Below are 24,222 nucleotides of genomic sequence, written 5' to 3' on the forward strand. Positions count from 1 at the left end.
CTTGTTGATTTTTGCCATTCTATCTGGTGCAAGCTGGTATCTTATGGTTTTGTATTTTTTACTCTTTTTTATGTTAGTCACCATACATCACATCATTAGTTTTTGATATAGTGTTCCAAGATTCACTGTTTACATATAACACACAGTGCTCCATGCAATACCTATCCTCCCTAATATCCATCACCAGGCCAACACATCTGCTTCCTCTCAAAACATCAATTTAGTTCTCAGATTCAGTTTTGTTGACTGATTTATTCACTGTGAAAAAGTCTTTTATCTTCATGAGGATTCAAAAATTCATTTTTGCTTTTCTTTCCCTTGCCTTTGGAAATGTGTCCTGAAAGAAACTGTTATGGCTGATGTGGAAGAAGTTATTATGAATATTCTCTAGAATTTTGGTGGATTCTTGTCTCACATTGTGGTATTTCATACATTTAGAGTTTATCTTTGTGTATGGTATAAAATAATGGTCCAGTTTCACTTTTTTCTGTGTAGCTGACCAATTTCCCCAGCACTGTTTATTGAAGAGATTATATTTTTTGCATGGTATATTTTTTTTTCCTGATTTTTCACAGATCAGCTGATGATAGAGTTGAGGATATGTTTGAGGAGCCTCAATTCTCTTTTATTGATCTATGTGTCTATTTTAGTACCAATAACATACTATGTTGCTGATCAAAACTTGTAATTCAGCATGAAGTCAGACATTGTGATGCCACCAGCTTTGGTTTTCTTTTTCAACATTCCTCTGGCTATTCAGGATCTTTTCTCCTTCCACACAAATTTTAGGATTTTTTTTTCCAACTCTAAATTAAGTTGATGGAATTTTGATAAGGACTGCATTGAATGTGCAGATGCTCTGGAAGGATTCGTTTTCCCAATGTTTACTCCACCAAAACATGATTATGGGAAGTTTTGCCATCTCTTTGTGTCTTCCTCAATTTCTTTCATAAATGTTCTCTAGCTTCTAGAGTGCAGATCCTTTGGTTGGATTTATTCCCAGGTATCTTATGATTGTTGGTGCTGTTGTAAATGAGATCAACACCTTATTTTCTCTTTCTCTTGTTAGGATATAGAAGCGAAACTGATTTCTGTGCATTGATTTTGTATCCTGCAATGTTGCTGAATTATGGTATGAGTTCTGATTATTGTTTGTGGAGACTTCTGGGAGAAAGTATCATGCCATCTCTGAAGAGAGAGTTTGATTCATTCTTTGCCAATTTGAATGTCTTTATTTCTTTCTGTTGACAGACAAGGACAGGACTGGAAGAGATTATGCTGAGTGAAGTAAGTCAAGCAGAGAGTGTCAATTATCATATGGTTTCACTTACTTGTGGAGGATAATAAATAGCACAGAGGAAATGGAGAGTTAGAGAGGAGAAGGGAGTTGGGGGAAATTGGAAGGGGAGGTGAACCATGAGAAAATATGGACTTTGAAAAACAATCTGAGTGGTTTGAAGTGGCAGGGGTGTGGGAGGTTGGGGTTCCCAGGTAGTGGGTATTATAGCGGCATGGATTGCATGGTGCACTGGGTGTGGTGAAAAAAAAAATAATGAAAACTGTTATGCTGAAAATAAAAAATAAATTTAAAAAATAAAAGAAAAAAGATTAATGAAGAAAACAAGAGCTTTAAATGACACATTGGACCAGCTGGACTTTGTATATATATAGAAAACATTCCACCCTAAAACAACAGAATACCTATTCTTCTCACTTGCACACAGAACTTGCTGAAGAATACACAGCATACTGGATCACAAATCAAGTCTCAGCAATACCAGAAGACTTAGATTATCTCTTTCATGTTATAAGATCAGAATTCTTTTGAACATGCTCAGTCACAAAAAAAAAAAAAAAAAAAAAAAAAAAAAAAAGGAAAGAATTTAAACAATCGGACCTTAAAGTACATCCTGCTGCTAAAGAATGATTAGGTCAACCAGGAAATTAAAGAAGAACTAAAACAATTCATGGAAACTGATGAAATGAAAACTCAAAAGTCGTAAGAGGGAAATAACGTAGCCATCCAAGCCGCTCTCAAAAAAATAGAAAAAAATCCCAAAAGCACAAGCTAAACTTACACCTAACGGATATGGATAAAGAACAAAGAAAACCGAAACCAAGCAGGATTAAGGACTATAGCAGAGATAAATGAAATAGAAACCATAAAAACTTTAGAACAGATTTACAAAACTGGGAGTTGGTTCTTTGAAATAACTAAGATTGATAAGCCACTGCCCAAATATATCCAAAATAAAAGAGAAAAGACCCTAATTAACAAAATATTCAATGAAATGGGAGAGCTCATGACTAACACCAAGGGAATAGAAACAATTATTAGAAATAATTACCACCAAAATATAATTTCCACCAACTATATGCCAATAGATTAAGCAACCTGGAAGAAATGAATGCTTTCCTGGAAACTTATAAACTATCAAGACTGAAAAAAGAAGAAATAGACAATCTGAGTAGATCAATAACTAGTAAAGAAATTGAATCATTAATTCAAAACCTCCCCAAAAAAAGAGTCCAGGACCAGATGGCTTCTGAGGGAAATTCTTCCAAGAATTCAAATAATAAATAATAACTATTTTACTGTAGCTGTTTCAAAAAGAAAAGAAAAGAAAAAGAAAGAAACAGAAGGAAAACATCAAAACTCATTCTAGGAGACCAGCATCACCCTGATCCCAAAACCAGGCAAAAACCCCAATAGAAAGGGAAATTACAGACCCATATACCTGATGAACATGGATGCCACTAACCCTAACCCAAGTTTGTGTTTGCAGACTTCTCTCCCAAAACCATGGCTCACATGCCCTCCAGGATGAGGTCTCTGGAGTCACACCACAGGACTGGGCCTGCCATCCTTAAGGAAATTGTGCCCATCACAGTTGCCCAAACACTCCTGATTAGGAGAAACCTGCAAGGCCCCTGATCCCACCCCAATATTGGATGCCACTCTGGATGCAAATGCGCAGCCTGAAACCCTGATCACCTCCATTCAGGCAGACACCCAAGTCAATGTGCCTGAGTCCGAAGATTGAATATGACATGTCCCTAGGTCATCATTGGACCCCTACTTTAGGTTTTCAGGCATTTCTCCTCATTTTCTGTTCTGGAATACCAACTTAGGATACAACAAGTGGTCCCCGAGCCACACAGCAGAACATCTCCTGTCCCCAGAAGGAAACCGTGACCTTCGACCTGTACCAAACCCTCAGGGTAGATTAATCCTGCACAGCCTTTTAGCCACCAGCACATTCTAAGATCTCCCTGGTAACAGTCCAGCATTCTGACCCATCTACACAAAACTCCATGTCAACTCAAGGCCTTGGTACTTCACCCCAGAGCCAACAAAACGAACCTGCCATGTTCCTCAGCTGCAATTGTCAATGGAGGTGTGCTTTTCAGGCATCCATGTGGGAGTGCTCTGCTAACCAAACTTTCCACATGGGGGATGCTGCAGCAAATAAACCAGAATGCTCCTGTCCAGTAGAAGGAACCTTGTTGTTTGGAGCATCTCACAAGCCCTAGCATGGGAAATCTTCCATGGCCTATTGATGCAACCCCTCCATTTGTCAGACATGATACACACAAACTCCAGCGTGAGCAAACATCTGACATCTGCCCTTACTAAGTTGCTGGACATTCGAATAGGCCGCTGCACATTGGAATTGTTTTTTGCTTGGCTTGAATTTAACAGTAGCTTGGGTTTATAATTCCATCCTCACCCTAATGGTCCTCCAGCCCTCTGACAGGGAATTCTGGAGCCACAATGCAGATTTCTGCCTTCCCCAGAGAAAGAAGATGGGCTTGGTGACTCTGCCCTGAAACCCCACATGAGGATCAGTATTCTCGGCCCTCGAGGGAACCCCGATTTAGGGGCTGCCCTGACCACTATATCTGTGTCTGACAGAGCCTGAGCCCCGAGTTAGTGTCAGCCACCCAGGGAGTTTGGCCCATATCCAGCATGTGAGAATGGCCAAGCCCAGGTCCGTCATTTCTACCCATGCTTGGTATTCAGGCATCTGTCCCATGACCTTTGCAGGAATCCCTGCAAGGGGGAAACTGAAGCACAATAGAGAACACCTACTTCCCCATGGCAGGAATCCTGGCTGTTGGGATGGGTGTCCCACCCTCAGAGTGGGAGCCAGGTGCATGGGCAATGAAAACAAGACATCTCATGAGGACTGCCCTGGGCACAAATAGGCATTGTGGCCCTCAGCCTGTGCATGCTTTCAAACAAACCCTATCAGTTGCACCTCCATGATCCGGCTTTGTAGGTCTGGTACGCTCTTAGGCCCCAATCCTATCCCTTGGCGGGATTTTCCAAGTGCCCAGACCCAGAACCCATTTCTGGAATTCATGTCTGTGGCATCCCTAATATGGAAAACAGCACTCTTCCCTCCGCATTAAAGCCACTAAACTATGGGAATCCGCCAGGATCCTTAGAGATGAAAAATCTCTAGTGAAAACAAGGGACATCTGTACCCCAATGTTTATAGCAGCAATGGCCACGGTTGCCAAACTGTGGAAAGAACCAAGATGCCCTTCAAGGGACGAATGGATAAGAAAGATGTGGTCCATATACACTATGGAGTCTTATGCCTCCATCAGAAAGGACGAATATGCAACTTTTGTAGCAACATGGATGGGACTGGAAGAGATTATGCTGAGTGAAATAAGTGAAGCAGAGAGAGTCAATTATCATATGGTTTCATTTATTTGTGGAGCATAACAAAAAGCATGGAGGACATAGGGAGTTAGAATGTAGTTGGGGTAAATTAGAAGGGGAGGTGAATCATGAGAGACTATGGACTCTGAAAAACAATCTGAGGGGTTTGAAGTGGCAGGGGGGTGGGAGGTCAGGGTACCAGGTGGTGGGTATTATAGAGGGCACGTATTGCATGGAGCACTGGGTGTGGTGAAAAAATAATGATACTGTTATGCTGAAAATAATTTAATTAAAAAAAGAAGAAGAAATAAATTAATTAATTAAGGGGAAACAACAACAACAAAGAATGCACTTTAATATTACCAATAAGGTTGTTGCAGTGGTCCTGAAATCCTTTAATTTTGTTATTCTGGGAAGTACCTAACTTCTTCTCTTTTGAATCAAAGCCTTCCTGGATAGAGTATTCTTTGCTGTAGTTTTACCCATTCAATCTTTGTATATATCATGCCACCTTTTTCTAAGATACAAAGTTTCTGGTGAACAATCTGCTCATGGCCTTGTGGGGTTACCTTTGTATGTAATTATCTTCATTTTTCTTACAACCATTAAAATTATTTCCTTGCCCCTCTTTTCTGCAATTACCATTGTTGGTATGGGCCTTGTTGGGTTAATTTTGTTGGGGTATTTCTTTGTCTCCTGAGTGAGGATCTCTGTTTCCCTTCCCATATTTTAGAGTTTTCTGGTATTATTACCTCAAATGTATTTTCTTCCTCCTACCCCGAATTTCTTCTCCTTCTGTGGTCCCTATAATATGAACAATATTATGCTTTGAAGAGTCATTGAGTTCTCTATGTCTATTTTTATTGCATAATATTTGTTTCTCTCTCATATGTTCAGTTTGATTGCTTTCCATCATTCTATCCTCCAGGTCACTTAAACATTTCTCTTGTTCTTATAGCCTATTACTTATCCCATTTATTCTATTTTTTATTTTTTTAAAGATTTTTATTTATTTATTTGACAGACAGAGATCACAAGTAGGCAGAGAGGCAGGCACAGGGAGCCACAGAGAGAGAGAGAGAAGGAAGCAGGCTCCCTGCTGAGCAGAGAGCCCCAGGTGGGGTTCGATCCCAGGACCTTGGGATCATGACCCGAGCCGAAGGCAGGCGCCCAACCCACTGAGCCACCCAGGCGCCCCCATTTATTCTATTTTTAATTTCATTTGTTGATTTCTTCATCTCTGATATGTTATTATTATTATTATTATTATTATTATTGTATTTCTTTTTTACGTGTCTCACTGATGTCCTCCATCATTTTCTGAAGTGCAGTGTGTATCTTTATGATCATTACTTTGAGGCCTTGGTCAGCAACATTATTTATTTCTGTTTCAGTTAGATCTTCTGCTGTGATTTTGCCCTATTCTTTCATTTGAAATAGAATTCTCTGTCTTCTAATTTTGTCTGCCTCTCTGTGTCTGTGTGTTAGGAAATTGAGTTACATCTTCTACTCTTGGAAATAGTGCCTTGACATATTTTTAAAAAGACTTTATCTATTTATTTATTTGAGAGAGACCATGAGTTGGAAGGAGGGGGAGAGAGAATCTGAAGCACACTCCACATTGAGCATAGAGCTCAAAGATCAATACAAGATCATGACCTGAGCCAAAATCAACTGAGCCACGCATATGCCCCACAAGTAGTGTTTTTGTGAAGAAGAAATCTTAAAGTGCCCTGAAGTGAAGTATACCCTGTTCACCAGAACATGGCCCTCCAGGGGAATCTTTTATGTGTGTTATTTGTGTCTCAGTTGTGTGTGTGAGTCACTTTCCCTTTCTGTGAAGACTTGTTTACTGGCTGCCTACCTCTTGTGGTCTGAGTTTGCCTACTCTGTTGTTAGTGAGACTCAGGCAGCCCAATTATAAGTGTGGCAAGACCAATGGTTGGTTTGGGGGCAGGGAAGCAGTTTTAGGAAAATTTTCCCTTAGTTTTTATTCCTAGGCCAGATTCCACTAAGCATGGCATCAGTGGCCAGGGGCATGTTACCATTCATGGTGGTGGCTGTGGTCTGGCACACAACAGAGGATATGTGTAGGAGCCCTATATGACTGGTCATACAGTGGCTGGGAATGCAATGAGGTAGCTTCTGTGGGCACAGGTAATTAGATAGAACACATATGGTGTTATCAAAATTTGCACTGAGTGACTACTCACGTGGGGCACACTGACAGTTGGTTAGGTAGAATGTGACTGTACAGTATCACTGCCCACAGGCGTCTCTCTGTTCATGCTGTGTATTTGGTACCTGCCAACTCCTTTTTTTCCCAGAGAGCTCCATCAACACACTCTAAAATCCTAATGAAGAGAACTTCTTCCACCTTGTCCAAAACATTGTGCAAACTATGAATTTTGTGTTGCCACTCTGTAGGTTATTGTCTCTTTACAGTAGTGACCTAGCTATCATTCACCCTTCAGGCTGGCCCAGTGCTGAGTCAGTTGATTTTTAAAATTCCAGACCCAAGTCCTGCTGGTTATACAAACTCATGGAATTCACCCTCTCTAGTTTTCAAGACCAAACATTATAGGGAATAATTTTCCCCGTGTGGGTTTCCTGGTATTTTCCTGTGTCAATACCTACAACTCCCTCCCTCCTGTGGGCAGCTCTGAACCACAATTTACACACTTCCTAACCCCTGTGATGCTATATATTTGTTTTGTGCCACCATGCAGATTATATAAAATGTGATACAGTTATAATAAAATATTTTAAACTAAAAGAACTTACTTTAATCACAAAGGAAAATTAGACTTTACTCCCCCTCTCCATTTTATCTCTTTATGTCACTTACATCTTTTTGAATTGTATGTATGTAGGTATGTATGTATTACACATATCCATTCAAAATCATTTTAACATTTTAGCCTTAGTTATTTTAGTATTTTTTGTCTTCTACATTCTGTACTAGAGTGATTACATACCACAATTGTACTATTAGAGTTTTCTAAATTTTATTATATCTTTGCTAGTAACATTTAACTTTAATATATTTTTATTTTCCTAATTAACATCCTTTCATTATATATTGAGAATGGTTAGAGTTTTTTGAAAGGTAGAACTGTTGATGATGAACTACCCAGCTTTAGTTTCTCTAGGAAAGTATTGATTTCTCCTTCACTTCTGAAGGGAAGTTCTCTCATGTAAAATATTTTTGATTGGAAGTGTCCTAATGCCATCCCACTTTGTTTTGTTCTGCAAGGTTTCTGACATCTGCCAGTAATATTACAGCATTCTCATTGTCTGTAAGTATGCAGATTTTTTTCTTTATTTATTGTCACCCTCTCTCACTAGAAAAGAGGCACCCTGAGGTCAAATACATTGCCTTGTTAACCTGAGTCCCATACAATTAGCAAAGGAAAATATCACAAATGCAATGTAACAATTCATCACTTGAAATTTTTGATTTAATTTTCACAAGATGTAAATTTAACCCCAAAGACATGAACTTTAATGACAAGAGAGATTCTTCTCCTTCCTGCTGAAGGCGTAATCATGAAGGATTATATTGGAAGACAGTAACTTATTGCCTAAGTACTGTGGAAACTATTGCACCATCACAAAACAACAAAAACTTGAATTTCTAAAATCCTCAAAGTCCTATTTTTCCTGACTTTACAAAAGCTAATAACAACACAGCTACTAAAAGATACATCAGAGGGGATACTGACTGATGGCTACACATTTCTCATTGCTTCTGCCATTATCTACTTACTCTTGCCTTTACTCATTTCCTCATTGCCACCATTGGTAACACCAGATAACAGAGTTCACAAATTCATGACATGGGATGATGAACTAAACAGACCCATCTGCTTTTCCAGATCTCCCCCTTCATCTCTTAAATTGCATCCTCCTGAATTTCTGAAAAGAAACAAAATAACATATCATTTTTACTGAGCTTTTTGTACATGCTAATTCTAGTCTATAGTCATTGATATGTCTGAGCCATGTAGTAAAGGTCACTGACCATTAAATTGTGAGCTCTAGGTCTGACCTCATCAGTGTGATCTCATAGGCCAGACCCTTTACCAGAATGTATGTATGTTTTTTGTGTTCTCTTTTCCAGTACCCATTCTTTGTTTTCTTTCCTTTTTTTCTTATTTAATTACCTATATAATTTGCCATATTCTATTTTCTTGTGTTTCTTGCTGCTATTATATTAAAACAACTCAAGGATACTGAGAAGACACTTCATTCCATGGTTACACTTACAAAACAACCACATAAGTGCAACTTAAACTGGTAGAATAGACTCTGCAGAGTTAATCATAGAAATGAAGCCACATCAAAAATGGAAGGAATAGTATCAGCAACAGAAGTCCCATTAAGACTCACCACAACCTGAAAGACAGAGAGAAGGAAGATAAACAGACCCCACAGCAGGCACTCCTTGTGTGGAGGGGACCTGCATGGGAAAAAGGTCCCCATAACATTTGACTTTGTATACCACTAGGGCTTAACTTCATGCATTTTATAATCAGTGATGTTAAAACCCAGGTACTTTTAAAACCAACAGCCTAACCTCTGGATGCCAGGAGGCAGTAGGACTCTGAATCCAAGACCTTAAAGAGAAACCATAAAAACTAGTCCTGTTGAGATACAACATAGTAGCAGCAGTCTGAAAACACCTGGGGTGTACAGGGAAGAGATGTATTTACAATTCCCAGAAAGTGCACTATAGGGGCGGGGATCCTGAGAAGCTTCTCTAAGTATAAAAAACCTGATAAAAAACCAGGTGAGTGCCACTTCTCTTCTCACTTCCACCTAAATACTGGAACACCTGCAGGAACCAGTTTGAACTCTTACCATAGAGCTCGCTAACACTGTATCCCCGCCTTTGTGTTCTCTGGTGTATATGTCCTATTCAACAAGCCCCACACCATCAGGATTCTCTCCAAAGCATCTACAGACAGGTCTCATACCTCATGTAGGCCAAGTAGGGACCAGGAGCCACCACCTGCCTTAGTAATACTATGCACATCACCCTCATGTTCTCCAGTAGACTCACTTCAGTCAATTTACCCCATGCAACAAGATTACCTTCAAAATGGTGCCTGACACACCTCTTCCTGACAATAACCCTAACAGTGCCAAGCTTCCCTCCAGAGTGACCCTTGCCCAGCAGAGATGGCAAGATAATTACACATACCAGTTCAACTACAGCCCTAGAAATAAATAGGGTCCATATTCCTGATATGATTGCTAGTCCACCCCACTAAAAATAACCCAGCCTTGTACAGCACAAGGAGAAATCTCAGTATTTCAGAGTGACTGCAACCCTTAGATGGACTAGAGGAAAACATGGTTCTGACTGCAAGCCACGTACACCAACTAAAACCTCAGGGGACAATATAAGTAGAGTATCTTGCAATTTTGTGTGACAAGACCCCTGGAAATTGAGCTGAGAGCAGTCATCTTCTCTGACCCAACTAGGAGCCCAAGGCAGCCACATAATGGCCCCTTAAGAGCACAGGGCCATACAATATGCAAAAGTGGCTACCCAGCCAGTAGACTGAAGACAAATCCATCTCAGTCATAATGAATAGAGCACATGCAACACAAAGGAAACACCACTGATACACCTCTTCTGGTGAACAAGTGACATTGCATTATAAACCTTCAGAATCTGTTCTTCATAAGACCACTGCTTTCAAGACCAGGATACCTAACTGATTTTCCCAATACATACAAAAATACACAGAGAGGTAGACAAAATATGGAGAAGGAGAAAGATGTATCAAAATGAAAGATTGGACAAAACTACAGCAACAGAGTTAAAAGAAGTGGAGATAGCAATATATTTGATAAAGAATTCAAAGCAATGACCATAAATATACTTAGTGAACTTGGGAAAAGGTGTAGAGGATCTCAGTGACCCATCAAAACAAAGGCAGAAAATATAAAAGAAAGATATATCAGACATGAACTACTAGATAAGTTAAATTAAAAATTTACTAATGAGGATGCCTAGATGGCTCAGCTGGTTAAGCTGCTGCCTTCCACTCAGGTCTTGATTCCAGTCCCACATTAGGCTACTTTCTCAGTGGGGAGCCTGCTTTTCTCTCTGTCTCTGCCTGCCACTCTGCCTGCTTGTTCTCTCTCTATCTCTTTCTCCTACAAATAAATAAATAAAATCTTTTTTAAAAATTACTAAAAAGAATAGTCAACTAAAATAAAGTGAAGAATAGTTTGCTGAGTCAGAAAAGAGATTATGGAATGCAATCAAACTGAATAATAAAGGAGGAAAAGGAGGTGGAGAAGGAGGAGGGGAAGGAGTGAAAAAAATGAAAATAGGTTAAAGAAACTAAGTGACATAATCAAGTACAATAACATTCGCCAAGCTGTGGAAGGAACCAAGATTCCCTTCAACGGACAAATGGATATGGAAGATGTGGTCCATATACACTATGGAGTATTATGCCTTCATCATAAAGGATGAATACCCAACTTTTGTAGCAACATTGACAGGACTGGAAGAGATTATGCTGAGTGAAATAAGTCAAGCAGAGAGAGTCAATTATCATATGGTTTCACTTATTTGTGGAGCATAACAAAAATCATGGAGGACACGGGGAATTAGAGACCAATATCCCTAATGTAAATGGATGTAAAAATTTTCACCAAGATAGTAGCTAATGGGATTAAACAGGACATTAAAAACGTTATTCCCCAGAACCAAATGGGATTTATTCCTGGGCTGCAGGGGTGGTTTAATATCTCCAAATCAATGTAATAAACCATATTAATGAAAGAAAGGATGAGAACCATTAGATATCACTAGATTATATATATATATATATATATATATATATATATATATATATATTTGACAAAATGCAGCCTCCTTTCTTGATGAAAACCCTCTGCAATGTAGGGATAGAGGGAACATAAATCAAAATCATAAAAGTCATGTAAGAAAGACCTACAGTGAAAATAATTCTCAATGGGGATTGAGAGGTTTTGTCCTAGGTTCAGGAACATTATAGGGATTCTCCACTCTCACCACTGTTATTCACCATTGTACCGGCCTCAGCAATCAGAGAGCAAAAAGAAACAAATGGCATCCAAATTGGCAATGAAGAAGTTAAACATTCTCTCCTCACAGACTACACGATACTCTATGTAGAAAATCCCAAAGACTCCACTACATAAATGCTGGAAAATACAGGAACACAGCAAAATCAGAGGATATAAAACCAAAGCACAGAGGTCTGTTGCATTTCTGTACACTAACAATGAAAAAGAAATCAAGGAATTAATTCCATTTACAAAAGCACCAAAAACCATAAGATACTGAGGAAAAAATCTAATCAAAGAGGTAAATTATCTATACTCTAGAAACTACAGAACACTTATGAAAGAAATTGAGGGAGACACAAAGAAATTGGAAAAAAATATTTCTTGGACATGGATTGGAAGAATAATATTGTTAAAATGTATATGCTACCCAGAATAATTTATACTTTCAATGTCATCCCTTTCAAAATACCATCAACATTTTTCACAGAGCTGTAACAAACAATCCTAAAATTTGTATGGAACCAGAAAAGTGACTGAAGAACCAAAGCAATGTTAAAACAGAAAATCAAAGCTGGAGGCATCACAATTCTGGACTTTGAACAGCATGACAGAGCTGTGATCATCTGGTAGTATGGTACTGGCATGAAAACAGACATAAAACCAATGGAGCAAAATAAAAAACCCAGAAAAGGACCCTCAACTCTATGGTCAACTAATCTTTGACAAAGCAGGAAAAATATCCAGTTAGGGGGAAAAAAAAGTCTCTTTGAGAAATAATATTGGAAAAATTGGACAGGCACATAAAAGAAAGAAAGAAAATAAAAAAAGAAAAAAGTAAAAGAAACAGGACCAATTTCTCCTTTTTTAAAGATCTTATTTTTATTCATTTGACAAACAGAGAGAGATCACAAGTAGGCAGAACAACAGGCAGAGAGGGGGCAGGGAAGCAGGCAACCTGATGAACAGACGCAGGGCTCCATCCCAGGACCTGAAATCATGACCTGAGCTGAAGGCAGAGGCTAAACCTATTGAGCCACTCAGGCCCCCCTGACAGGATTCATTTCTTAAACCATACAAAAAAATAAACTGAAAATGGAAGAAAGAACTAAATGTGAGATAGGAATCCATCCCAATCCTAGAGGAGAGCACAAGCAGCAATCTCTTTGACCTCACTTGCAGCAACTTCTCTTTAGACATGTTTCCAAAGACAAGGGAAACAAAACCCAAAATAACTATTGAGACTAATCAAGATAAAAAGCTTTTGCACAGCAAAGGAAAAAGTTGAAAATACTATGAGGTATCTCATGGAAAATATTCACCAATGACATATAAGATAAAGGACTAATATCCAAAATATTGAAAGAACATATCAAACTCAATACCTTAAAAACAAATAATCCAAACAAGAAATAAGCAGAATACATGAACAGATATTTCTCAAGAGAAGAAATAGAAATGGCCAACAGACACATGAAAAAATGCTCAACATCGCTGGGCAGCCAAGGAATACAAATCAAAACCGCAATGAGCTATCACATCATGTCTGTCATAATGATTAAAATTAACAACTCAGGAAACAACAAATGTTGTAGGAAGATGCAGAGAAAGGGGCACCTTCTTACAGTATTGGTGGGAATGAAAACTATGCAGTCACTCAGGAACACAAAGTGGACACTCCTCAAAAAGTTAAAAAAAAATAGATCTACTCTATGACCCAACAATTGCCCTATTAGGTATTTATCCAAAGAATACAAAAATAGTGATTCAAAGGGGCACATGTACCTAATGTTTCTAACAGTAATGTCCAAAGCTAACAAATGAAAAAGACCAGATGTCAATCAACAGATGAACGTATAAAGAAAAAAAGGTATATATAAACAGTAGAATATTCCTCAGCATCAAAAAGAATGAAATCTTGCAATTTGCAATGACTTGGTTGGAACCAGTGTATTATTCTAAGCAAAATAAGTCGGACAGAAAAGAAAAATACTATAAGATTTCACTCATGTGTAGATTTAAGAAACAAATATGAATATAGGGGAAGGGAAGGAGAGAATAAAAAATAATTTAAAAAAATAAGATAAAGAAAAGGAGACAAACAATAACAGGTTCTTAATGAATAGAGAACTGAAGATTGCTGGAAGGAAGGTGGGGTGATGGAGTAACTGGGTGATAGGCATTAAGGAGTCATTAGATGTAATATACATTAGGAATTATATGAAGTGATGAATCACTGAATTCTATCCCTGAAACTAATAATACACTATATGTTAATTCAATTAAATTTAAGTAAAATTTTTGGGGAAAAAAGAAAAATATTAAAAAATAAAATTTTAAAAAGTAAATGAATATTAGGAAAGGAAAAATTACAGTTATATACAAACCATAAATGCAGTAGACTAATTCCTTAAAAAAACAAAAGCAGTGAAATCAATTGTATCTACAAAAATTAGTCAACCAATTCAAAATAGGGATGGGTGAAAATATATCATACACAAGGATGTGAGAAGAAACCTGGGATAATAATACTTACCAGACAAAGTATATTTTAAAACAGGACTGCAACAAAAGTCAAAGAAGAACACATTTAAATATAGCAATCCAATGAGAAGACATAACAACTGCCCACAATTTGTATGCACCCAACCTGGCAAGACCTACATGGACCTCTTATATCATACGCAAAAATAAACCTATAATGGATAAAAACTAAATGTGAAACCTGAAACCATGAAAATCCTGGAAGAGAACTCAAGCAGTAATGACTCTGAGAGAAGCTGTATCCTCATTTTTATAGGTATCTCTTTCCCAGAGCAGGCAAAAGAAAAGCAAAATTAAGAGTTGGGGCAACATCATGATTACAAGATTTTGTATAGTGAAGGAAACCATTGACAAAACAAAAATACAAACAACTGAATAGAAGATTCTTGCTAATCACACATATGATGAGGGGTTAATAACTAAACATATATGTAAGGATGGGATACAATGCATACAAAAATATAATAATTTGATATAAAAATAAGCAGAACTCATACAGCAATTCAGCAACGTGGCAGGATACAAAATCAATGTACAGAAATCAGTGGCTTTCTTATACACTAATAATGAAAATACAGAAAGGGAAATTAGAGAATTGATTCCATTTACTATAGCACCAAGAACCGTAAGATACCTGGGAATAAACCTAACCAAGGAGGTAAAGGATATGTACTCAAGGAACTACAGAACACTCATGAAAGAAATTGAATAAGACACAAAAAGATGGAAGACCATTCCATGCTTTTGGATCAGAAGAATAAACATCATTGAAATGTCTATACTGCCTAGAGCAATCTATACTTTTAATACTATTCTGATAAAAATTCCACAGGTATTCTTCAAAGAGCTGGAGCAAATAATCCAAAAATTTGCCCAGATATGGACTCTCAATTCTATGGTCAAATAATCTTTGTCAAAACAGAAAAAAAAATATAGAGTGGAAAAATGACAGTCTCTTCAATAAACGGTGCTGGGAAAACTGGGAAGCTATATATAGAAGAATGAAACTCGACCCTTCTCTTACACCATACACAAAGATAAACTCAAAATGGATAAAAGATCTCAATGTGAGACAGAAATCCATCAGAATCCTAGAGGAAAACATAGGCAGTAATCTCTTCGATATCAGCCACAGCAACTTCTTTCAAGATATATCTCCAAAGACAAAGGAAACAAAAGCGAAGATGAACTTTTGTTTATTCATCAAATCAAAAGCTTCTGCACAGCAAAGGAAACAGTCAAAAAAACGAAGAGGCAACCCACGGAATGGGAGAAGATATTTGCAAATGACAGTATAGACAAAAGGTTCATGTCCAGGATCTATAGTGAACTCCTCAAACTCAACACAGACAAAACAGGCAAACATATCAAAAAATGGGCAGAAGATATGAACAGACACTTCTCTAATGAAGACATACAGATGGCTATCAGACACATGAAAAAATGTTCATCATCACTAGCCATCAGAGAGATTCAAATTAAAAGTACATTGAGGTATCACCTTACACCAGTTAAAATGGCCAAAATTAGCAAGACAGGAAACAACATGTGTTGGAGAGGATGTGGAGAAAGGGAAACTCTCTTACACTGTTGGTGAGAATGCACGTTGGTGCAGCCTCTTTGGAGAACAGTGTGGAGATTCCTCAATAAATTAAAAATAGAACTTCCCTATGACCCTGCCATTGCACTCCTGGGTATTTACCCCAAAGGTACAGATGTAGTGAAAAGAAGGGCCACCTGTATCCCAGTGTTTATAGCAGCAATGGCCATAGTCGCCAAACTGTGGAAAGAACCAAGATGCCCTTCAAGGGATGAATGGATAAGGAAGATGTGGTCCATAAACACTATGGAGTATTATGCATCCATCAGAAAGGACTAATACCCAACTTTTTTAGCAACATGTATGGGACTGGAAGAGATTATGCTGAGTGAAATAAGTCAAGCAGATAGAGTCAATTATCATATGGTTTCACATATTTGTGGAGCATAACAAATAGCATGGAGGACAAGGGGAGTTAGAGAGGAGAAGTGAGTTGTGGGAAATTGGAAGGGGAGGTGAATCATGAGAGACTATGGACTCTGAGAAACAGTCTGAGGGTTTTGAAGGGGTGGTGGATGGGAGGTTGGGGAACCAGGTGGTGGGTATTGGAGGGGGCAAGGATTGCATGGAACACTGGGTTTGGTGAAAAAATAGTGATACTGTTATGCTGAAAATAAATAAATGAAAAAATAAAAATAAAAATAAGCAGAAGATGTGAACAGGTATTTCTCCAAAGAAGACATTCAGATAGCCAACAGACACATGAAAATATGCTCAACACCACTCATCATCAGGAAATGTAAATCAAAATCACAATGAGATCCCACCTCACTTCTCAGAATAAATGCAATAAAAAGCACAAGAAAAAATACATGTTGATGAGGATGTGGAGAAAAAGGAAACCCTGTGCACTGCTGATGGATTGCAAACTGTTATAGTCCATGTGAAAAACAGTATGGTACTTCCTCAGGAATTTAAATGTTTGGTTAGTATACAATCCAATAATCCCACTATTGGGTATTTATTCAAGGATATTGGAAACACTAATTTTAAGAGATATATGCCTCTCCGTGTTTATTGCATAATTATTTACAATATCTAAGGTTTGTATGCAACCCAAATATCCATCTAGGGAGGAATGGATAAAGAAGATGTGGAGTAAATATAGAATGGAACATGACACAGCCATAAAAATGAATTAAATTTGCAACAACTTGAATGGATCTAGACTTTTTCATGTCAACTGAATTATGCCAGACAGAGGAAAATAAAAGCCACATTATTGCACTTACATGTGAAGTTTAAGAAAGAACACAATGAAATAGGCAAAGAAAAAAGGAGACACACACACAAAACAGGCTCTCTGATATAAAGAACAACTGGTGGTCACCAGACCGGACGTGGTGGGGGAAAAAGTCACGTAGGTAAAGGGGATGGAGACTACATTATCGTGATGAGCACCAAGTGATGAGTAGACTTGTTGAATCGCTATATAGTACACCTGAAACTAATATGACACTGTTTATTAATTACACTGGAATTTTAATGATTTAGAAATAAAGTCTTGAAATAGCTTCTCTTTTGTTACACCAAGAAGCATACATAAACATACTATTATTCGATTTTTTTTTCTATATGTTGGGTGTTTAAGTTTATACAGTTGTATATCTATGTAAAATTTTGCACATTTCCAATGTAAAAAAAGTTGCCTTAAGTGTAATCGTGCTCATACCACTGCCTCTCCACCCATCAAGAACAATTACCTCCCCTATAGATAACTGAATTTTATTCCTAAAGTTTGCACATATTTAATTGAAGAATACATGTAAATATATAATCATGCTATGAACTTTCTTAGATCATCAGTAACATAGTGTACACATACTTCCCCACCTTCCTTTTTGCATTGAACAATAGATCCCAAAGATGACAGCATAGCAATATACAGGATACTACTCATTTCATTGAATGGTTGTTAAGTAGTCTATTTTGTGGCCGTGACATTTCCTGTTGAAGAACAGTTGAATTCTATGTTTTCCCATTTCAAATAGTGCATAAATTAATAAATTGAGGCATGCACCTTTTTATAATGTTTCCAACTCTTTAGGTTCTTATTTTCCCAGCTTGGTTTAGGTACAATTGACAAATACCGTCATAGATATTTAAAGTGTACAATGTGGTTATTTGATATATATGAATATATCGTAAACATTACCAAAGACAAGTGAATTAACACACCCATCACCTCATATATTTAGCGTGTGTGTGTGTGTGTGTGTGTGATGAGAACTCTTAGGATCAACTCTTGGCAAATTTCAAGTACAAAACACAGTGGTATTAACTAGATTCTCCATGCTGTACATTAGATTGGCAGAACTTATTCATCTTATTCAAACTTATTCAAGCTTGTACTCTCACCACCACCAATGTACAACAAAAACTATTTTTCTACAGTTTTACCCAGAGAGTGTCAAACATAGCAAAATACCCAAATCTAATAGGGGGGAAATGATATCTTAAGGTAGATGCCATTTATGATTTGAGTTTTATCTTTCAGATGAATTATTGAGTAGTATCCTTTCATATGTGTAAGCACTTTTTGCATTTTCAAAAATGCCCACTTACTTTTATCAAAATTTTCTTGTCTTTCATTCCCTAGCCTCTCAAATTCAGGCACCAAATATACAACTTAGCTAACAAGGAATTCCTGGATTATGTTGTCATTTTATGCACCCCTCCCTCTTACAAAGTGCCCCGATAATGTTTTTCCTAGCTAAAATTTCTCCCTTATTTCATTCCTGTGACACATGTTCTGCTCATTATCTTTTATGTTTATTAAAGAAAATGATAGCCCTAGAAAAAGATTAGAAGGATCACTCAGCATTAATTGATGATTTTAATGATCAGGATTTATGCATTCACAACAGAATGTCAGGAACACCAAAAATGGACTATGAAGGCATTTATTTACAAATTCAGTTTTCAGGAATTCCTGTGTACACATCCATTTCTTACAAGTATGTCAGTAGTAAGACCAGTGCTGGGTATGAAGTAACTACCACACAAAGACTTACTCTCGCCTCTAACCAGAAGATTCAGATTCTTGTCCTTTGTTTTCCCAAGAAGGAGAATATGAAGGAAGGATTCTTCAGAACTGATTATTTTACTGTCGAATAATAGTCATTAAGTTGGTGGTTGTTTCAAGAGTGAATTATGGAAACCTCTGTAGTTCCCCCTGAGGGCTGTGGGTCAGGATAGCTTTGGGGAAGACCTAAGTCATCTTTCTAGGCACCAATTCTATGCCAGCACTGAGAATTATTCAGAAGCTTTTTTCCCCTTTTCATTATCAACATACTAAAGCAGATAAGCTTGCCCAGAGCCCACGATGTCCTTAAAAAAAATTATTCATTTTTAAGAACTTTAGTATCACTCACCACAGTCTCAAGGAAATAATTCTGCAAGTAGAAAGTGGTTGGAAAGTGAGAATCAGTACCACTGAATATTCTAGCTATAGAGCAATTTTTTCCATATAACTCAACAATTTTTCCCATAAAGACTTACATTCTTCTCAATTGATAGTAGACAGAGAGACTTAATGCTTCTCTTGAGTTTCTCCATTGACACATGTAAGTCCTTGGTCATGCCCAGGGATGGGTCATCCACCCCAAACTCAGTCAGGTAGAGGTCTAAGGTCTCCTCTATATCCTCCATATCCTTATCACTGATCAAACCCTCAGAAGGCACAGGGACTATAGCTGATGCTCCAGCCTTCAAGGCCTCCAGCCAGATATGTTTCAGATAATCCTTCTTTTGGTCAGTTACAGCCTAGGTTTCATTAAGGGGGTATTGTCTGAACATGTGGAGATTGTGGACTGAGAATTTTCTCAGAAGGGTGGTCTCTAGGCTTTGGAAATCATAGACACATCAATATTGGAGACTGAGACTTGAAGGTCACTCACATTGTTTTTTAGCAGGCATCTCACACAGTCATCACAGATCATTTACAGGGTTGTATCCTTATGGAACATCTTGGGTTTACACATCTGTAAGTTACATAAATCACTATCCACTTTAGTTCGAATGAAGTAGAACTTTTCCCCATTTTTCTAATTTCTGTAGCCAGTTTCGTAGCATTTAGTGTAACATGTCGATCAGAGACAATAATAAACATGTCGTACTCCATCAATTTCATTTTCTCCAGATAATTCTCTGTTGGAAAGATATCTATACCAGGGAGGTCCCATAGTGTCATATTGGAAAATTTTGGATGGTTATATGGAACTCTCCTGAGGGCTGTTTCCCATACCCCAGTGGAGGCAACCCTTTCTTCCTCATGCCCCACCCCCTACAGGATATTGATGAAGCTGGACTTCCCTGACCCAGGCTCTCCAGTCACAGCAATCTTCACTCCAACATTCTCAGTGTCCCTCAATGCATTGCTGATGGCAGAAACTGTTTCCTTGTAGTCTCCCTTCTCCAGGTGTGATTCAACAATCTTGAGAATTTCCTGAGAGAAGATACTGCTTTCCATGTTGATGTCTTTTAAAAAACTCAACGATGGAAGTGAAATCATCATGCATTATATTAAAGGTTATGGAAGAGGAGGACTGACCCATGGCTGGAGCAGCGAGGACACTAGAGGGAAGAGAGAATAGTAAAAGCATAAGAATTTGTACAACATGAGGTGGATTGGAGTGTACTGTTAGGGCAGGGAGTACCTCATTTCTCCCATAACTATGGCCAAGAGACATTCTCTTACATCCCAGGCTTTGCTTGGATTTCTGACCTGGATGTAAAGTTTGCCTCTAACCCTATCTGGAAAAGCCTTCTTCTTTAAGATACTCTTCATTCTTCCAGACTATTTTCAAAGCCTATATAAACCTTCCTGTTCACATTAATCTTTATTTGTTATGTTTTAGTTTTCACTTTTAGTGTTAAGAAAATAACACTTCTTCATGATGGAAAATTTAATAAGATAGCATCAGTATTCACTACCACTCCCCTTCCACCTGTGATATAAGACCTCTAAGAACAACCACTTCTTATTCTCCTTTGACTTTTTTTTTTTTTTTTTGTTAGAGAGAGAGAGAAGAGAGCACACGTGGGCTTGGGGCAGAGGGAAAGAGAAAGACGATATCTTAGGGCATGGAGCATGCTCTCAATGTCATGAACTAAGGTGAAATCAAGAGTCTGACCCTTAACTGACTAGATACCAAGATGTCCCCAGAAAATCCACATCTGATAATCTCTAACAACATCATGTCATAGACTATGCTTCTCATATGATGCAGCTACGTAAGGATGAGTGAGTCCTTTCCTCCTCAGATAAGATACCGAATAACTTCATCAAGAGGTAGAAAATTTAAATGATTACAAATGAATTTTCTTTAATTTAGAAAGTATGCATGCTCATGAAACAAGGTGCCAAAATGATTCTTTTTGTTTTTTGCTGGAGCAGAAACAGCAGGTTGCATGGATTCCTGTTTTCTAAAACAACATGCTGGAATATCCACCTGGAGTGTCCTAACATGTTAAGAGCTACACCAACTGTCCTGAGTTTCTGCACATCACCTGCTTCATGCCTGTATATGAAAGGTGACAGACATCTGGTTGGGGAGATAAGTCATCTTGCAGACTGACTGCTGTGTAAAGAGTCATAGATGGGGCCACCTTGGTGGCTCAGCTATCGGACATCTGCCTTTGGGGATCCTCCTCCACGGGAATCCTGCTTCTCCCTCTCCTACTCCCCTTGCCTGTTTCCCTCTCTTGTCTTTCTCTGTCAAATAAATACAATTTAAAAAAGTGTCATAGTTGGAATAGATAGTGTGAGGAGATGCTCAAGCAAGAGTTGAATGGGATATTGTAAGAGGTCAGCCTTGGTAAGTCAATTCCTCTTTCTCATTCCCTCATGTCTCTCAGATTGAGCCTGTTGGTGTTCTGGACCTATCTGATCACTGGAGACTTGAACCAAGAGATTGGCTACAAGAATACACAGGAGTAAAAGTAATTTGAAAGTTCTGTATACTATTCTCTACAGAGGTTGAGAGCAGAGTTTTTATACCAGGAAGCAAGTCATTTCATATCATCATGGATATGTGGGGAGTGTCCTATGGCAAAAGAGTGGATTCAGGCACATCCTCCATTGGCTTCCTGGAAGCCACAGGCTGCAGCCCATCTGCAGACAGAGGATGGGAAAGAAATGGAGGAAGAAGTTATTCAAAGCAAACATACAAACTCTAAACTGGTACACACATGGATGGAGAGTGCAAACATGCTCCTTAGAAGAGAGAACTGTGGAAGTCTAGCACAACAAGTCTGGAAGGGGCAGTTATTAAGCACTGAAAAAAATGGTGCCTACACTTTGGACTGCCCAGCCAGAACATAGTTCACCAATAGAAGTTTGGAAGTCTTGAGTGTCTGGCAGGTGCAAGGCCAAACTTTTGCTGTGTGGAGAGAAAACCACCCAATTTGCCCTTTGGGGAGAGGTAGCATATAAAGCAGAAAGAGCAAGCCTGAATGTGGAAGTAGCATATACAAGTTGGGTCTCAAAGAAGAGCCAACAAGGTGAAATTTCAACCTTCTCAGGTGTGGTCTCCACCCTGTGCATTTGCAGAGGAAGGGTAAAAAATACACAGGGAAGTGAGAAAATTTTGAGCTAGGACTGTCCTAAGGAACAGAAAAAATACAGAGAAAGAGAAGCAAATAACTGGATCAAGAGGGCAAGTGGGTGTGGAAAGCAAAATTCTGCATCTTGAGCAAGTTTCATCCATGCAAATGCCTTGCCTTATTGTTGAGGCTCCATACCTCACATGATGTTGGATGTGAAGTTCTGTCATATATTATTTTCTGCTGTAACAAGAATGCAGGGGTAGCAAGAACAGATACTTTATGATAGTCTTGAGAGATGACATTTTAACTTCTGTCAGTGTGTCCTCTGAAGATGGGGCAAAACGGGTGGAAATATGAGAAATACTTGATAATAAACCTTAGATGTGCCCCTATACATACACTTCTCATTACATCTCATCCCCTTGACAACACTAAAAGGACATTGTAATCCTTCCCACCTTTAAATTCAGAATAAAATAAACCATGAGGTTGACAGATATTCAATGAGGGTCCACCATTTCCATAGCTCAGAGCTCTAACTGATGAAGCAGAGGCTGAGCCCACAACTCTGTGGGGGAGAGGTGAAATCTGGATTCAAAATGAAGTCAGTATGAGACACAATTTATAGTTCTAAGGAGAGATGTGTTAAAAAACAAATCCATAGGATTGTAATGGAACCATTTAAGTTAAAGCCCCAAGGCAGTATAAAAAGATGATATCATCTGGGGGACAAGATGGCGGGGAAGTAGGAGGAGGCGCCTTTTCAATCTGTACACTAAAGTGAGCTAATTAACTACCAAAGATCTTCGATCACCCATGAAATCAGCCTGAGATCAGAATTATACACGTCTGGATCTCTACAGGGTTAGAAGATGCCAGTGGGCAGGTAAAGCAGAGTAAGAACAGAGGACTGATATCTGAAGATAAACAAAAGGGGAAGGGAGCCACCAGAGGCGACCGGTTGGAAAGTAATACCCCCAATACGAGCGAGAGTGACCTGCGTCTGGGGACCAGCATTAACTTGGAGACTGGGTGAAAGCACTCCAAAAGAGCAAAGGATTGCAGGGGGGGAGGGAAATTGTGGGAATTGGGGTGGCTAGGGACAGGGGCTTAAGTCCCTGGTCCCAAGATAGCCTCCCCTGGCGCTAAGCCAGAGAGAGTGCAGTGGAGAAACCAGGTCTTGGTCCCTAAGCCGCCAGCGCACCCAAGAATGCGTGGGGTCAAGCTCGTGTGAGGGGATGGGGGCCACGCCGGATGGCAGAACGCTGGAGCCCTGCTACAGAGCCTGAGATGTGCATGCCCCTCTTCCTCCCCTGAGAGAGGTACACAAGCCCAGCCGGCGCCCTTTGATATGAGTAATTGTTTCAGAGCCTAAGACTCGTCCACCAAACTCTCCCCCAAGAGGAGTCTACAAAGGCCCAGCCTTGTGCTGTGGGACCTGCACCCCGTTCAAAGAGCATGAGACCCCCGCGTGACCCACAGCCTCCCCTGAAAGAGGTGCGTGCAAGCCGGGTGCTCTTAGACACAGAAAGACGAAGCACTCCCAGCCTGGGCCAGCGGGAAAATCTCAGTTTGTGATTGCTGCTTTGAACCTCTCTGGCAGTCTGGAGCTGCCCAGACAGTGCCACTGCCATGGCTTTAGGTACAAGCAAAAGATCCTGCGACCCAGTGACTGCGAATCGGAACCTGCTCTGCCAGTGGCCAAGGGGGAACTTATTTGGGCTCTGCAGCCAGACTGAGGCTTCTCTCTGAGAGGGAGGTCAGGGTGCAGTTTGTTTTC

General features: G+C 39.0%; 1 pseudogene; it reads left to right on the forward strand.

The window, feature by feature from the left end:
• Nucleotides 1-24,020, forward strand: part of LOC132027695 (olfactory receptor 2L5-like) — a 30,062-nt pseudogene extending 6,042 nt beyond the window's left edge.
• The last annotated feature ends 202 nt before the right edge of the window (nt 24,021-24,222 follow it).

Source organism: Mustela nigripes, chromosome 12 (genome assembly GCF_022355385.1).
Source record: "Mustela nigripes isolate SB6536 chromosome 12, MUSNIG.SB6536, whole genome shotgun sequence".
NCBI lineage: Eukaryota > Metazoa > Chordata > Mammalia > Carnivora > Mustelidae > Mustela > Mustela nigripes.